Raw genomic sequence first — 15,655 nt, 5'->3', positions numbered from 1 at the left:
TGTAGCTGGTGTTTTTCTCTCTGCACAAAAAAAACAACCAAAAAACAAAACCCTTTTACCTCAGCCAGTCCAGGGAGTGTAGCTTAAGCTGCTGTCAGAGGCAGATTTCCACTGAAGCCCTGGGTTTGTGGCAGGGCAGCTGAGGTGTTGGTGTGTGACCTTTTCTCCATCCCAACCAGAACCAGAACCAGAACCAGAACCAGAACCAGAACCAGAACCAGAACCAGAACCAGAACAGGGGTGGGGCTGCTGTGAGCTACAGCAGCTGATCTGGGGCACCAATTGCCTGAAGATCCAACGGGCTCCAGGTGAGAAAAGAGCTTTTTAGGGCTCCCTCAGCTGAGTGGGTCTGTAAAGGTCACAGGGTGTGCTTAGGGCTGCAGCTCCTCAAGCTGGATTGTCCAAGAAAAAGTAGGTTCCTTATTTTTCTTAAATTCAGTTTTATATTTGTGTATGTCAGCTGTTTGTTGGAGAACTGTTTTTCAGCAATTTCTACTTCTGTCTGTGTTGGCTTCTGGCAACATTTTTAGTTTATGCAATCTGGTGGGTTTTCAAGGTTGTTTTTCCTCAATAGAGATCTCTCCTGTATTGTTATTCTATCCATGTGTGTGCTATAAACTTAGGTGACCTTTTCTGGGCACAGCTCTGAGGTACATGTGGATCTCTGGAAATGCTAAATCACAGAACTGCTGTGATCAGGTCTGGGTGCTCTGCACAATCTCCAGTGACTGGGCCAAGTTAAGGTGCATTTTTAGACACTGAGTAATAGAAATTGAGTAAAAAGTGATTTGTCTAGGGAGTGTGGTAATTTTCAAGAAAAAAGACTATTCTAACCTTTGTAAATAATGCAAGAAGACTGCCCACCTTATGATTGAAGATTAAAACAGGGAATGCTGCTTTCATTTGACTTTTGCCTGATCATCTAAGCAAGTTCCACATGTATGCCATATGCTTGCATTATTTATACTTTCACATTTCGTTATGTATATATTACTCCATCTGTGTTTTATCCCTTTTAGTCTTTACCATTCTACATTAGGATTGTATTTGAATAGAAATGTGCAAAATAAGTTAAAACACCTGTTGCACTACTTGAAGTGCAGCACGATGTATTTTTCAGGCAGGAGTCCTAATTAGTGTTTTTTCTGGTTTTCTTACAAGATACAAGATTATGTATTGGGCATAGAAATGCTATCTTAAGTTATGGCCTACTGACTTGTTAAAACAAGACTGAATTAAAAAGAAAAGTCTGCTATAGGCAAATCAACTTGTGTTATCCTTGGTTGCTTTATTTGAATAATTTTGCATATAAAGTGGTAGCATTCTGGGCATAGTAAAGGCTTTTTGTAGAGTTTCTGAGAATTTTAAAAACCATTACTTTTCACCTAGTATGTGAAGCAAATGCTTTCTCAAAGCAGACTGTGGTTAATTATGTTCTGTGTGCTGTGTGTTGACTGGAAGTCCCCATCACCTGTGCTGGGGTTCTGTAAGATGAATCCTTTAGCTTCATAAACCATTCCATCAGCAGAGGCAGTCCCTTTGAAAAGACAAGGGAACGAGAGAGGAAAAAACCCCAGATATTACTTGATATGTGTGCATCCTATTCTAGCTGCTTACAGAATGTCAGTTTTCCAAAAGGAAAAAAGTTAGGAAAAGCTTTTGTGCTCTGCTGTTAGAGATGCCACAGCTCATTTCCACCTCTCCTCCAAGAGGAATGAGTAAAGGACAGCTGACTTGGATATCACAAGGATGAACATGGCACAGAAAACCAGGAAAGAAGAGACCTAAAATATGGTGAATTTGATCTAAGAAGTTTTCAGGGAATCTACAAAATGAGAGGAAAAAATGTCACATAGTGTTTTTTTTCAGTGTGGAGGGAGGGAAAAAATGTTCTTTCTTAATTAATGTACTGGCATGAAGCAGTGCTAAAGGTTCAACTGAGTGTTCATAGCTGCTGCTTCACCAAACTATGAACCTTCTGAAAGTTCCTTTGGGAAAAAATATTGAGTCCCATCTGAAAAATCACCAGGATTTTACATATATCTATTCTACATGATGCAATTACTTGTGCTAGCTGTAAATGGGGTAGATAAAATACCAGAAATAGCTGAACTGCTGAAATGTGGCATATGTGGAGAGCTATTTAATCCCACTGGGCAAACAAAATAATACTGCTGCTTTTATGCAAGTTAGCTGCTGTCTAGACATACCTGTAGCCTCCTAAATCTCTCAGTACTTTTGAAAGTTTTACCACTACACTCATCAGTCATTTTATATGCTTTAGAAAGCCATGAAATGGCTGTTTAATTATGCAAAGTGAAGGTATAATTAAATTTCAGTGGAGCTGTGGGGATTTGAATATGATGAAATAAAATGGGTTTAGTTTTACAGGCTTGGTGTGCCACAGAGTAATCACAAAGACTTCTGATTTTCTTTTTTTTTTTTTTTTTTTTTTTTTTTTTCAAATCTGTATATCTCTTGGGGAAGGGAGAATTTGGGCCCAAGTTGTCTCTCTGCCAGGCAATATGGATGTACATTTATAAAAGTTAGGTTTTGCTATGACGACTCAAAGGTGATATTTGTTTTGCTCTAGAAAAGCTGCCAGTGCTGTCAATATGCACATCTGGAACTTCTTGAAGGCTTTTCCTTGATGCCTTCAGCTTTATATCACTGAGCTGGCTGGTTGCTTCTGTGTACTGCTTACCATGTAGGGTAACATAGTAGAGATTTGGTTTCACTTTTGTTTTCCTGATTTAAGACCCACTTTGGAGAAGCCAAAACGTGTTTAAAATTATTTGAGGTGTGGTTGCTTTCCTACCAATGGAGAAGAGGCTGAGGAGGAGGAAATGGCTGACAGAGAAGGAAAATGTGGTGGAAACACAGCATTTCTCATCTAGATCAGGCTTAGTGATAGTGGGCTGGTACATGCTGGCTTTTGTGTCTCCAGTGAAATGGAATAATCTTGGAAGATGGAGGAGGGGAGGTGCTTTGTGCAGTTGGGGCTCAGAGTCACAGCTCAAGATCCCTCTATGATGTGGTTGTCTACTATTGCAACTCTGTTGTACAATGATATAAAATATGCATCTGGCATTATGTAAGTGTTAAGGGCAAATTTACAGCTCATATCATGACTCCTATTTCTTACAGTGTTGTCTGATTGTACCTTTTTTCCAACCAACTGTCTCACTTCAGCTGGACTCCTTTTGTTCTCTCCAAAAAAAGTTTGAATGTAATTCAGCCATTTCCAGAGTGTGCCTTTGTATGAATGGCTATGTTTTTATTTGGTTTTTTTCCCCCTTTGGGCTTAGTATAATTGTTTTTCTCCTGAAGTCTCTACATAATATGTCAATAATTCAGTTTTGGATATAGTCACATAGTCCCCATAATGGTTTAAGAAATGTTTTGGAGATCCTGCACTACAAATAACTGGTGGGTGGGGAGTAAGTGCATGTCAGGAAAGCCTTGCTGGCCACTGCCAAGCCCTGAAGTGACGTGCAGCAGGGAGTTTCCCTCTGGATTATATGTCAGCTGAGGAGAAGAATGATATTGAGCAGTGGTACCCTGCCTTTATTTCCTCAGTACTGCTTCCTCACCTCACCTGTGGGCTTTTTTTAGGAAATGTGCATGTTTTTCTTTATTCTCTCATGAAGCTACCTGAGCACTATTGTGTGGTGTTGGGCCATTCTCTGGCTCCTGAAGTCTGAGGAAGTTTTGACCAACTTGTTAGGTAATAGCTGTGGTGTATAAACCATTTACTGACTTTCCTAGTTTGAGCTATTTTCCCTTAGAAAAAGGAACGAGGCTCCCCGAGGATAGGTGAAATTGAACTGCAATTGCAGAGGAAAAAGATGCTGTTAGAGACAAATCAGCTGTTTCCCTAGATTCTTTTGAGGTAGATGACTGTGCCTCTCTCTTCAGGTTTCTCATAATCTTTCTAGATTACAAAGTAAGGCAGAGGAAAGGCTGAAACAGAAGAGATGTGAAGTTACAAGCAAATCAAGTACTTTAAAATATGTGCTAGATGTACTCATGACACTCTTACCTAGACCTGGAATAATGTTGAGGGAGGGATAGTAACCACTGGTATCAAAAAGTGAAACAAAAAAAACCCCAACAAGATGAAACGGTTCCTTTCAGAAAACACAGCTACTTACTTATTCTTGATCTTTTTGTCAACATTCTTGCAATGGTGGGAGGAGGAAATCCTAATGAATCGTTGGAATTTAATATTTGCTGTATTAGTCGTGCTCCTTTCTTTAATGCTTAAACTGCACACTTGCACACCTTCCTTCACAACTGCCCTTGGTTTTTTTTCCCCTTTGTGAGAATATCCTGAATAACTGATGAATCAACATTTAAATTTATTTCTGTCACTTTGCCAGTGCTGCATGGTTCCTTCACCTTTTCAAAAATGTGATGCTATGAGAACTCCAGGTAGCATATACAGTAAATGTGTGATATTTTTCTGTCATATGATTAAATTTTGAACAAAAATCTTTGGGGCTTGTGTATGCATGAGCTGCAATTCCTGCAGGGAGCTTATGGCCAAGCTTGCAGATGACTAAATCAATTTGTTTGCAGAAGTGCTGAATGGGTAGATAGCAAGACTTCCCATTTGGCTCTTGCTTGTCTGATTTTTTTTTTTTTTTTCCCTTGCTTTCAAATATTATTTTCCTCTAGAATACAGAGCAGGCCCTTGTTAATGTTTTCATCTCTATTTGGGCAGGCTTTCCAAGGGTGACCTTATAAAAGAATCATCTTTCATTTCTTTGAAAAGAGCTTGTCTACTAAGGAAATCATTTAGCTTGAAGACTTGTGATTATATGTAACTGAGATCTACAAGAGAATGAAAAAAAAATGAAATAAGTACAAGCTATTCAGACTTAAAACTGTAATAAAAATAATTTGTCAGCAACAGGTGTTCTTTTCATGCTGCCAACTTTCTGTTTATTACACTGTTGTCCATCTGTGTAGGTCTCTTGCTCTTGGAGTTTCCTGGTAAAGTAAGCAGGATATTTTTCTCCCTGAAATCAGTATTCTGATGAAATCTGCAGACCAGCATAGATGAGGGAACTCTCTTACCTTGTCCCTTTTCCCACAGGCATTGTTCCAGGGTCTGCGTTTTGCTCTTACTGTGTGAGGGTTGTGTTAAAACATGGGAAAGGGGAAAGAGGAGTTGAGGTGGTGCTGGTTGGGGGGTGAGATGAGAGGAACTCCACCACTGGAAGAGTGGGCCAGAGGGGAAAGGGACCTGAACATGTCTTTTTGTTAGAAATATCTTACAGGGAGAAAGCCAAAATAAGCAGTGAACAAGGTACCTCCCTTTTCTGAAGGAGGAAAAATTAATGCTAAGCTCTAGTACATGAGCTTTATAGTCTATGGGCTAGCATGTTCAGTGACATGAAAGCACATCTTTATAAAGTCAGAGTGCATTTCTGGTTTTGGCTGTGGTGACCACTAAAGTCTTTACACTAATGCTGTTACAGGGCAGCTGCATTGTAGTGCTGCTTATGTATTTATTCACTGCAGTGACACATTTCATGTAGCAGCTGCTGAAGCCACGACTATTCAGCAAGGATGAAATGCAATAAAAATTCAAAGAAGTTTTCTTCTGCAGTATTTATTATTTATAAAGGAACAAATACTTTTCTATTACTATTTTTAACTTTTCTCTTTATTATCAAAGAAATTCATTAGCTACTAGTTAGGAGTGTCAAGTTCACTTTACAGCACTTGATTTTCTTATACAGATATCTGTTCTAGATTTGTAAAACCTAGATTTAGGAAAGTCATTATTATCATAGAAACAGCTCACCTCATATTATGAACACTTCCAGATTTCCATAATTCCTCTTAGTGTAATGAGGACTTGGCCTCTGGGCACGGGGAGGAGAAAATCCAAGTGTAGTATACAAATGGTTTAAGAAACTCTAGACATGTGCAGAATGGTATCTGTTTTGGAAGGGTTATTGATTGCTCCTGCTTTTTAGCTAAGCTTTGATGGGCAAAGGGCAAGCTCCATTGTGGAGGATACCAATGAGATTTTCAGGTTAGTGAGCACATATGACCAGAATTTCTGTGGCTTAAGGGTCTTTATTCTGCTGTAATTTTTCATTGTAGTCGTTTTGTTGTGCTGGAAACTAGGTCAGACATATCTGTGAGTTGTGTTGGGTTTTGGGGTTTGCATTTGCTTTATTGTTGGGTTTTTGCTGCTGTTTGTGAGTTTTTAATTTGGGGGCTGGAGGTAGTAACTTGTATGGCTGTAACTGAAGGTTCTGGGTTTTGTTCCTGCCATGCTCTGATGGGTGGATCCAATACATTTGGTCACCAGTGTAAAAGATGTCTTTTCCTGGGCTGCATTCAGCCTGGCTGGGGAGTTTGTGATGTGGAGCAGACATGTGCTTGCAGGGTCTTGTGGCTGGCTCCAGACAGAGCTGCTCCCTGCCTGTGGCAGAGCTGATGAGGCAGTGGCCAGCCTGCTTTTGGGGGCTCCAGAGCAGAGCACACACAGTTTGTCACCTTTTCTCCATCTGCATGAGGAGTTTGGCTGCTGCCCAGCAAAGAATGACACTCAGAGGAAGAGGCTGCTTGGCCCATTTCTGTAATAATGTCACATCCTTCACTTGAAACTGATACTGCTCTCTCAGCTTTGGAGGGAAGTGTCTATAGCTTCTGGTGAAGCACCAGAACTGGACTTTGTGCACAACAAACACCTGTTCCAAGGTAATAGATGCTGTATGTATAATCAAATCCTGACCAAAGACATCTCAGGCTTTCTCATGGCTGGGTAATGGCAGCTCTCAGAAAATACCTTTGATTCAGGGTTTGGTGCCCATGATAAAGAAGGCAGAATTAGTTCTTGCATTTTACATGCTGAAGGTCCCTGAAAAGCAGCGATATTTTGTCTTCAGTACATATACATAGGACACCAATAAAATGACCAAAATGAACACTAATGTGCTGTCTCAAGATGTTGCCCTCACACGTCTCATTTTTTTGTGAGCTATTACATAGCTGTAGTGATAGAAAACAAGCTGCTATATTTAACTGTGTTTTTAATATATATCAGTAACTGACATATGTTTCATATGTTTAGCTCTAATTAAGATGCTTCCAAATTTATATTATCTAGCTATCTCTAAGTGTTTATTTTTGTGCAGCACATGTAATGTTATATTCATAGAACTGGTCAGAAATTGTTCAACAAAACAAATGTCAAAGTGGCAATTTGTTAAAACTTTCTTAGGGAATGTGGAATTTTTAATGGAAAACTTTTTTTCTGAGAAACTTTGACATGCCTTCAGTATGGGCTCTGATCTGAGGAAGGAATGAACTGCTATGCTGGGGTGTAGGAAATGAAGGAGCTGATATAGATGTTCAGCTGATCCTGGTGAATCTTCTCCCTTTGGCTCGTTTGCAGCTGACCCTGAGTGCTGCACACAGAGCTCATGGCAGCACTGGGCACCTGGAACCTGCCCTGGCTTCATGAGACAGTCCTGGCTCCTCCTGCAGCTCAGCCACGCTTTGGAAATCACACCCAGACTCCACAGACACCCCCTCCCTGCCAGGAGGGTACAGGGATAATTCTGTATGAGAGGCTTCCTCCAGGCCAGGAGTCAGGGCTGGAATAAACAATGCAGTCTTCTGACAGTCTCTTTGAAGATATCTGGGGAAAAGCCATGCCCCAACTCCTCCCTGCTCCCCCCTGCCTCAAACCTTGTGCTCATTTAATTCCTTTTGAACACTGGATATCAAACTTAAAATGCTGGACTGGGTTGTCCTCATTCACACTGGTCTCAAAGAACATAAATTCACAGGAGCTACTGAGAAGTTTGCCAAGCCCATTTATCTACCTTAAGGTTTATAGGATTAAGGGGCACAAAAACATCTTCCTTTGCTTTTCAGGTCATGATCTGTAAAAGGCAGCTGCCTCTCAGATTGCTGTCAGGTCCTGAGGAAGGGCTGCATGCAAGGGAGGGTGGGACAAACTCACAAGGATGCTTGTGAGCCAAAATGCAAGTCTCCATCAAATAAAACAATCTCATTCTGGCAGGGAGTTTGATAGAAATGGTGTAATTTTCCCTAAGTACATGCTTTGCCCTCTTTAATTCCTAACAGGAATAGCTGGCATTCTTTCCTTATGGAGAAATTTCTTAGAAATTCCAAGTTTGTCTCCTCTAACACCAGGTGTTTCTGCATTGGGCTCCAGTGGAGTCAGAACTTGATATGTCTATGCTGCATGAGGTGTTCAGAAAGGTATTTATTACCTTCACTGGGTTATGGATGTGGCATTGCTGCTTGCTGTGCTTACTGAGCTTTCCTTCAGCACTGGAATTGGTAGTTTCACTTTTCTGATACCCCAGGCACATAAAATAACTTTGTTGTTTGGAGTCCCATGTCTTAGCTGTGCTCTGTGCAGCTGCCCTCTTCTACATGATAAAGGTAGAAAAGCATCAGCATCTCATTTCTGGCTCCCCTACCTGTTGCAGAAGTTTCAGTAAATCATTGCCATATTCTCTGCCTAAGTAGCATTTGGCTTTTTTTTTTTTTTATATTTTTTTTACTGAGCTCTGTATCTTTGAAATGTTATGCCACGGTTTCCATCATTACCTTCCCTACACAGGGTCTGATTTTGAAACACACATTTTCACTGTGGTGAAACCATCTGCTGCATGTGGGGAATTAGCAGTACTAGGCATAATGTTTCTTTATACTATCTAGAAATGTGCCCAAATAGTGCAATATGATCGGGTATAATAAGATTTAAATGCCTGTTCAGCTCATAGATCTGCAGGAAGGCCCTTTTCACATCATCTGCATTGCCTTACATTATGCTGTATTGAATTTCATTTCAGGTTTTGTTTGCTGGTGTCATACAGGACCTGTTGTTGTTATTACCTCAGATACATGTGTTTTTAATAATAGTGTCCTGAGATTCAGCTATAGTTGAATTTACATGAGCTGAACCATGAATGTGTTATGAGCTGCCTTGTATTTACTGGACAGTAAAAGCATACATGTGGGTAGTTACTGTAGAGTAGTAAATGTGTTGTAAATTCACATTTAACCTCCCAGGTGGAACATGTTTGTGGAGCCATATCTAAGGATAGTCTAAGTTACAATAATATTGTTTTTCTTTTCATAAATCCATAGCTTTTATAGGGCTCTGAGCAAGCTATACACTTTTCACAATTGCTATTTATCTTTAAAGGCTTCTATTTTCTTCTTTCATTCAGTATGTCCCATATACAAACCTGGGTGCATTCTTTTCATACAGTATTGAATTATACTTTTATGGGCATCATACAAAATGTTTTCTCCCCCCTCAATAACTGATGACAATTTTGTGCCTTTTCAAACCTTAGGTCCCTTAAAAACATTAACTAATCCCCAGTCCATAATTCTAATCTGTAATTTGCAGAAGTTAAAACTGAGGCAGAGATGTTAACTTGCTGCAGATGTAGTGATACAGCAGCAAAGCATGAATTAATCATTGCAAGCATCCTTGTAGAACCACAAGTGCAGAATCTTGTCAGACATCTGAAGTGTGTGTGGCTTCTCAGCTCCCAACCCCTAAATTGCTCCACTAATCTTCAGAGCTCCCCTCTGTGTTTTCCTTGTGTCCCTGATGATGACTGCTCATCCAGGATGATGTATGCCTTGCTATTAGTTATGTTTCCATACTGTCAGAACATAAAAACTACTGATGGTGAAAGATGTGAGGACACCTTTTGCTCCCTCCCTCCTTCCTGTTTCTGCAAGCCTTTTGCAAATTATCAGTGCTGAAAGAAGTCATGAGGAAAGGAAGATGAACGTGTGACAGAGGAAAGCTTGAGATGCTGGAAACCTGATAAGCTCCTGCTGTCCTTTAGCTTCCTGCCAGCCTGTAAGGACCTGAAATCTGTTTTTATTATTTCTAATTTTATGAAATGCTGTTGGGTGAGAAAAAGAATACTGAAGCCGAAATGTTGGTTATGTAACACTTTATCTCTCCTTTTGTTCAGGCTGATAGTGTCCAGAGAAAGCAAATGTTCCAGATGGATCCTTGGTATTCTATGCCAACATATAGAGAAATGTGACTCCATTCTCAGCACACCAGAGCAGGAGTTCTCTTACACATTTGCCATCACAGATTAGGCTCTCTCCATAACAGAAAACTGATGTGCTCTCTAATAATTTAATAGTAATAATTATTATCCAATAATATAAATAGTGTATTGTACTTTATTAAATTTAAAATATAATCAATAATTTAAGAATTATCTAATAATCTAAAAATCTCCTTTGATTCTGACCCACTTTTATTCTGTGAAATTATGGGCACAAGAAAAATCAAACCAGGTTTTGCTTCCTTTTATAGTATCTCCCTGCCTCTACTGCAAAACACCACAACTTCTAGCAAGAGTGGGATCTAGACTGTGATGTTTTATAATTGTTGCAAATATTCATCCTGGCACTATGCCAAGTGGAAAGAGAACATTTCATTTCTACACAGAGATGAAAGAAATACAAAAATTCTAATTGGAATTGGTACTGTTGAGAGGAGTGGGAGGATTTAAAGCTAATAACTGCAAACTATGTTTGTCTGCTATTTGTAGAAGTGAAGTACTTGGAAAAAGTAAAATGCCTTCTGAAAGAGCCTTCATGATAATGTGTAGAATACAAGTTGAAAATATTTTTGTCCAGAAGAAAGGCCTGAATCTACTTTTTGTCGTCTTTCATTTGAAATCAATATCAAAAACTGGTTTGCTTGGTAGATTCTGCCAAAAGAGTAGTACTGCCAACTCCTGAAATGATATTTTTCCCATCTTTCTCCAGACTCTTTGGTTCAGCCTTGGATCTGAGCAGTGTGAGGCACTAAGCATTTCCAGGGGGTCTGTGGGCAGTGCTGGCTGGGTGACAGCATCACTGAGTCCTTGTGCTGTGTCTCTTGTCTGTGTGCTGGTGTTACAGCTGGTGAGGGCATCCAGGGACACTCCAGGTGCTCCCTGGGGCCAGGGGCTGGCTTTGGGAGGGCACTGCTGAGAACTGGATCACAGCTTCAAACCCACTTGGTGCAAGCTGCTGAAGGTACACCAAGGAGCTTAGATGTTATCCCCCAATGGCAGATTCAGAGTAACCTAGAGCCAGGAGGATTTTATGGTGCTCCACCCCTCCCACCAGATTTCCCTGTCCTGTAAATATCCTTCTCTTTTGCATCCCTCTGCTGCTTCTGCAGGCCTGTGCCCTGGTACCATGGGAGGAGTGGGACACAGCTGCTGGCTCTGCAGCACTTCCAAAAGGAGGTACCAGACTGTCTGGGAAGTGCTGAGTTGTGTGCACCCAGCAATTCTGGGCACTTTGCTTTAATGACAAAAGGGTATTATTGACTTAAGTTTTGTGGCTCTCAGATTTTTTTAAAAAAATTTATTTTTTGGTATTTCTGGTCAATTGCTCTGGTGAGGAGGCTGGCCACATACAGACCAATATAAATGGTAATGGTACCCTGACTGATGGGGATGTAATCATGTAGATTGAAAAAAGTTGCTGCCAAATATTTAGCTTTCACAGCATGTTCCAAGAACTCTTTTATTCCTGTGGCATCCTAGAGGTAGGATGGACAAGATGTGAGGGAGAGGAGAGAGGCAACACAACATTATCCTTGTCGAACAAGATGGAACACGTCTGTTTATTCCTGGATACGCAGGATTACATTTAGGACTCTTAAGAGAAGCAGCCACTCAAGTCAATCCCACTTTCTCCTAGAAAATGGACAGACTGTCTCTTGGTGACAAAGACCCTCTGACAGGCATCAGAGCAAGTGAAGCTTGCTGTGTCACATTTTCTGGGAAATAAGACTGGACTCATTCTATCAATCTCCCTCTGTAAACCTCTTTCTTTTTTTGTTCTGCTGCACACCCCAGAGGACATGATGGTTATTGGATGTATTTGTTTGCTGTGCCAGATGAGTGAGAAGTTTTCCTCTGATGCTGTGGCTTGTTCTGAGCCCCTGGCAGTGTGGTGTTCAGCTGAGGCTCCTGTCTGAGCCTGTGGGTGTGTGAGCACGTGTGGGCACTGCCCGTGCCTGCCAGGCACAATCAGAGCTTGCTGTTCTTGCTGTCTCATCTCCATGACAGATTTATTTTCTTCTGCATGGTTGCAGTGACTCTTGCTCGTGTTCTCTGTCCTTATTGGTGTCACCAGCCTCTCTCTTTGAGTCTGATCTAATGCAGGGAGGAAAATCTTCTTTGCTGATGCTGTTGGGCTCCTTGGCTTTGTTCTCCTGCTGAATAGCAACTTGAATTTCTTGGCTTCTTGTCCAAGATCCCACTGTGCTGCTCCACAGTGTGCCAGGCTGAGTTTTCAGCATTCCCTGCAGCCACCAGTGCCCAGTGCAGAGAGTCTTGCAACTTGCTCTGATGCTCTTCCACTTCCTGCAGCTCCTTGGGGAGCTTGCAAAGCCTCCAGGAGGCTTACAAATTCAGGTTTCTATGGACCAAGTTTTTGAGACAGTAAATAAACTTGCTGTGGATTGCTGCTGTGTTCACGAGCATCCTTAGTGGCTTGTCTGATGTTTTCGTTCCTCCCTGACATTGTGAGCAGAAATATTCTGTCCAGAGTGTTTCCAGTCTCTTTCCATAGTGAGTCCTTGAGGGTGGCAGGATGTGCACAGGTGAAACACATTTCTTGTGTTGGTGACATTTTCTGTCTGTGTGTCTTGCTAGGGGAGTTTTCCCAAGGTTATCCCAAGATGATGGAGGGAGCTCCATCACTTATTGTAAAAAATAAAATTGAGGCAGCAATGATGTGGGTTTTTTTTTTTTTTCCTCTCAGTGAACCAGAAGATAAGCATTCAAAAGCAGTCCTAGTCCTGAGCCTATCTGCAAATCTTAAAATGGAACCAAATCCTTTCTAAATAGGGCTCCCTGGCTTTCAGTTTGAAGAACTCTAGGAGTCTGTCACAACCCACACCCAGGCTGCTTTCTGCAGTCTGGTATCAAGACTCACTGAAGCTTTTCTTTCTTAAAAACCAACCTTTGGGATCCATCACAGCCACTTCTGGCCAAACTGAATATAACCTGCTGGTCTGGTAGCAGCACAGTCAGCCACAGCAGGGGCTGTGAAAGGACCAGATACTCAGTTTAAAGCACTAAATTAAAATGAAACTGCCCAAGTAGTATAAAAGGGAAAAAAAGATTTGACTCCTCACATTCACTGACCCTGCAATAAACGAAGCTCAAACCAGTTCTTCAGTGGGGAAAGTCATTTAGCTCTGTACCTAGTTATTTAATGCTTGCTAGTGCATTAAGTGAATAATTAGTGGTACAGATGGTTCTACTCTGTTAGCAAATATACCCATACTATCCCAAAAATGCCCTTCTCAAAAACTTTTACCTCTGTTTTTCTGTTCCCAGATCCTAGAATTTCCAATAAGATGCAGATAGTAATTTAGGTTGTATTTAAATTGACCTGCTTGGTATTTTTCTGCCACTAAACACAAGTGCTGCCTGCTCTTCCTGAAATATCTGGAGTAGTGCCCGATGCTGCCAACAGTAAATAACAGCTCAGGTAATGGAATTGGTTCTTGCTCAGTGAAGAGATGTGAAGGAGTTAAAATTTCTCAAAAGTGGACTGTGGATGGAACTGAACTGTGCTGATGCTGAGCCTCTGAGATCTATTAGTTTTGACAACCTCAGTTATTCTGGTGCTTCTCATCATCTGTAAAGTTAACAAGGGCTGATAAGAGATGATGAGGCACCACACGGGTTTGTATTTCAGAACTCATAAATATCTCACAATACCATTTTTCTTACAATCAGATACATTAATTTGTCGTCTGTAGATGTTGCTGAATATTCACTTGGTGCAGAAGTTTAACAAAGGCACTGCAAGGATAAACATTTTTAAATCAGCAGATAGAAGCCATGGGTTGTGCTGTGTGCTCAGCTGTTATGTGTTTTCAAATGCATGTTCTAATTTTACTGAAATTGTTGATTTCTTTGACCTGCTTTCTTCCTTGAAAGTATGATTCATAGGCAACCTTCTCCTCCAGCTGTATTTCTGTCCCTTTTTGGTGTGACTTGGTAATTTCATACTAGTGAGTCACATACCTGAGGGCAAATTTATTTGAAATAAACCTTACTCTTGGAAGAACAATTTTTATGAGGGGATCAAACAATGTAACATACAATTTTCTCAGGCTGAATGTCACCTGGAGATGCCTGCAACTCAAATTAAGTAAAGATGCTCCTTCAAGAAAAAAATTCTATGAAATATAGTGTGGACAAACTCTCCAAAGTCATAGTTATTCTTGCTCCTGCTATAATAAGATGAAGCACACAAATATCACTTGATTAACAGCTGCAGTATTAATTTCCCTTTTTGGTTGCTTGACTCACAGCAAGAATCGTGTCAATGCAGCAGAGAAGCAATTAAATTGATTTTAATCTTTGTCAGAGAAGATAACATGCCTTTTTCTCTTCTCATTTAAATAATTAAAGTTTCAGCAGGTATTATTTCTGGCTTTAAAGAAATTGGTATCTTAATGTAATAGAATCCTTGTAATTATACACTTAATGGATCTTAATAAGTTAATCATAGTTTTTCATTTAAAATGTTTTTTTACTTATTAAACTTTTATTTGCTTTGATGGTTATGCTTTTAAGCGGGGAGAAAATATTAAAAAAATAAAGTTCTAAAAAAAGGCTCACATCTTTTTTTCCATATTCCTACATGGCCTTTCAAATCCATTCTCAGTAGTTGTATTTCAACACATGCTTTAAAAATTCTTATCCAGTGAGGCTTTCTGTTATGCTACAGTTAATTATTTTGTTGAAAAACCCTCATGTAATGAGGACAAACAAATACTCTTTTATCTTTGTTGTAGTGCAAACTCCAGTTCTGCAGGAGTACAGCAAACATTTCCTTGTCCTCTTTGATCCAAGCTGTTAGGCAGTGTTTGGGGTCCTGGGGGTTATTCCCATTAGGCAGGAAAATGTCTGGTGGAGTCAGGTGTGCCTTTGATGTGATGCTGTGTACCTGGGCTGTGTGTACAGCCTTCCCCTGCACCCAGTGAGGACACACTTGTCACTCCCAAACCTGCTCAGGCAGCACTTTACCCCACAATCCTTCTCTTGGTAATGACTTGACATTGCAAACTGCATTTATTTCTTTTGGTTTGAATTTTCCTCCGCCCCCTCGGAGCAGGGTTGCCACCAGCCTCATGTTATTTGTTCTGGTTTTCTGGATGACAGAGCCTTAACCCTTGTGGCTGAGAAAAAAACTGATCCAACAGCAAACCACTTTTCTCTGGAGCATCCATGAATGCTCCCTGCTCCGTAATGACCCAATTCACAGAGGAAGGGCTGTAGCAAAAGTTTGATTGCCTTTTAAAGGAGACAGGTGCCCCAGTCTAACTTGAGAACACTGTCCTTGGGAAAACTTGATTTTTTGACTGGGTTCTGGGACCCTCCTGGCCCTTGAATCCATGAGTATCTTTTACCAAGGGCAGGGACTCACTGATGCAGAGCCAAATTTTGCTTTGGAGTTGCAACCTGTATCTCTTGTGGTTCTTCCTCTACTGGCAAGGGAGGAAAAAGGAAAAAAATAAAGATTAACTACTTTGCAAGGTTTAGTATAAAGGGCTCTAGAAATATTCAGAAAGTGAAGATGTTTC

The 15,655-nt window shown here is 40.6% G+C and overlaps 1 long non-coding RNA gene across 1 annotated transcript; it reads left to right on the top strand.

Moving 5' to 3' along the window:
- The first annotated feature begins 374 nt into the window (after positions 1-374).
- Positions 375-10,126, top strand: LOC306805505. The gene is made up of 3 exons (XR_013775232.1): positions 375-411; positions 8,119-8,256; positions 10,005-10,126. It is a non-coding gene; the product is annotated as an uncharacterized lncRNA (long non-coding RNA).
- The last annotated feature ends 5,529 nt before the right edge of the window (positions 10,127-15,655 follow it).

This window comes from Erithacus rubecula (genome assembly GCF_903797595.1).
Source record: "Erithacus rubecula genome assembly, chromosome: 10".
NCBI classification, from domain to species: Eukaryota; Metazoa; Chordata; class Aves; order Passeriformes; family Muscicapidae; genus Erithacus; species Erithacus rubecula.
The sequence above is the reverse complement of the archived record's forward strand: the minus strand, read 5'-3'. Positions and strand labels throughout refer to the sequence as shown.